This window comes from Corvus brachyrhynchos, unplaced genomic scaffold (assembly GCF_000691975.1).
Source record: "Corvus brachyrhynchos isolate BGI_N302 unplaced genomic scaffold, ASM69197v1 scaffold133, whole genome shotgun sequence".
Classification (NCBI taxonomy): Eukaryota; Metazoa; Chordata; class Aves; order Passeriformes; family Corvidae; genus Corvus; species Corvus brachyrhynchos.
The window spans coordinates 528,768-530,994 of record NW_008237249.1 but is presented as its reverse complement, the minus strand read 5'-3'; the positions used below and the strand labels follow the sequence as shown (position 1 = coordinate 530,994).

General features: G+C 52.0%; 1 protein-coding gene across 5 annotated transcripts in view; it reads right to left on the bottom strand.

Annotated features, from left to right (window-relative positions):
- Positions 1–2,227, bottom strand: part of LOC108445713 — a 29,697-nt gene that overhangs the window by 10,234 nt on the left and 17,236 nt on the right. The gene's annotated exons all lie outside the window — the stretch shown is intronic.

Here is a 2,227-nt window from a genome sequence, read left to right as displayed (position 1 = left end):
CCCCCGTCCCCGCGCGACAAGGCCGCGGGGCTGTCCCCTGGAGGGAGGCGGCTGCATCAGGAGCGGGTGGTGTGTTTGTGTAATAGTTTGCAACCCTTCAACATGAAAGGATGGAGACGGATGCGAGTTATTATTATGAAAATGAACCGAGCGACAGACAAAAATATTCAGGAGATGTAATCTGCGTCCCTACAATGCGCTCGCGGAGAAGAGCACTTGGCAGACAGGAGAGTCGCCGTCAGATACATTGCCTTTTGTTAAATTGCTTTTGCTCTGACAATGCCTTTTAAAACCGCATGCAATCTTAATTTAAAACACCCAGTACCTCAAGGTATAGGGCCCCAGTGCCCATCTCCAGCTTGGGATTTGTCCAAAACAATTCCCTCCGCTTAATACTGCTTTCCTTCATTTTAATCACACAACAAACGTGGGAGCCTGAATTTGCTCGTAAGAACCCGTGGACCTGATCCAAACACCACTAAGAATCAATGGAGCACGGGTTGGTTCCCCTGCCTGCCACCTCACCGCCGCACAAATCCCCGAAAGGTTTGCCCAGGGAAGGCCCTCTCCCTGAGGGGCAGTTTCGGCGCACGTGATGGGCGCGCAGCAAAACTCAGCCTCTTCATCCTTTTGGGAAATGGTTAATGGTGAGGAAATGCTGAATGCGGCAGGGCAAGGCACCGCCACATTTGTATTTTCCGGAGACAGAGTGATGGAAAAAATCCCCCAAACAAACCAAGCAGCACTTCCAGGTTGCTGCTCCCCGCTCCTGCCCTGGCTGGCCATGTGTCACTCCCAGCTGCTCCCTCCCCAGCTCGGACCACGAGGCCTCCAAGGACTCGGGGTTCGGCTGCGGGGGCCGGCTCTGCACCCCTTCGCTCAGAACTCAGCGGAACACCCCAGACTCCCTCAGAGGCGCCTGGGTGCCAGATCTGCCCTCTGCCCACAAGAGCTGAGAGCCTCGAAGCGCGTGGCGGCATTTTCAGGTCATTCCTGAGGAAGGGCAGGCGTGTGTCCAGGCACGACGCTGGCTCCAGGCTCACCCCATCCATCAGTGCTCCCCCAGCCTCCCACCTCTGCGGATAACCTCCTTCCCTATGCTAATTCCCTCAGAACATTATGCAGACTGTTTATATTTCTGTACAGCCAGAACAGGCTGCTGACACAAATCAGCCATTAGCCATTCACGCTGAGGAGTCTCCGCTAATTGTGCAGAATGTAATTAGTGATTATGTAATATCTAAGCTCTTGCAACTGTCATTAATGTCCACTATTCACCAGAGATAGTTCTTACTGAATTAGGGAATGATTACTGCATGCTAAATCTACTTAATCCTAAATATGCTAATTAACACCGCCTGCACTTTAGACAGTGGTTAAAAGCACTAGTAACCTCAAAAAAGGCTCTGATACACCAGAACCCAAATTGCTTGCCGTGGATTTTCCCTCGAAAGGTAAATTTGTTTAATTAAATGCTGCAGTAAACTGTTGGGCACAGCCCTTGATTAGCGCAGCCCAAGCAGGGGCCTTCTGGAACCATCTCGTGAGGTGCCACCGCAGGGCAGCGACGCGCCCACAGCATCCCGGGCCTCCTGCAGCATCCTGGTCCAGGCACAGCCTTGCCTACACGCCTGCCAGTGCTCCCCAGCAGGCCTGATGTGAGCAGAGCCCAATGTAAAGCAGCTTTCCAAAGGCTCTTCCTCCAGGATTAACCACCCCGTTCCTCAGGTTGTAAACAACAATACTCCTACAGGCAGATACAGGAGCTTCCTGCCATAAATTCTGGCTTAAATCCTAATTTTAAGATTGATTTTGTAGAAGAGACGTCAGATATTGGATGCTAAAGGAATGGGATAAATAGAGCGACTGTACAGGTTTGAAAGGTCCCTTTCCAAGGCCTGGCGTGTTTAATGTATTCCGGGTTTCCGTGGCAAAAGAAAAACAAAGATATGGCTGTCATGAACCCAGCATAATAGCAGCCTGTGATTTATGGAGACTCCTCCTGCTTATATATTTTAGATAAATAATACCCCTGCGTGTGTCTCCGCGCTCATTCATAACCAAAGGCCGCCCGGGCTGCACGGAGGGTTCGCGCCAGGAGCGTTTAGAGGCAGTCAGCTCAGAGGAGCGGGATAACTCAGGGATCAGACACTGAGTAAGTCAGCGTGACAAAGCCAGGAGTGCCCCGGGCAGAGCCACGGAGCACACACAGGCTCGCCCACCACCA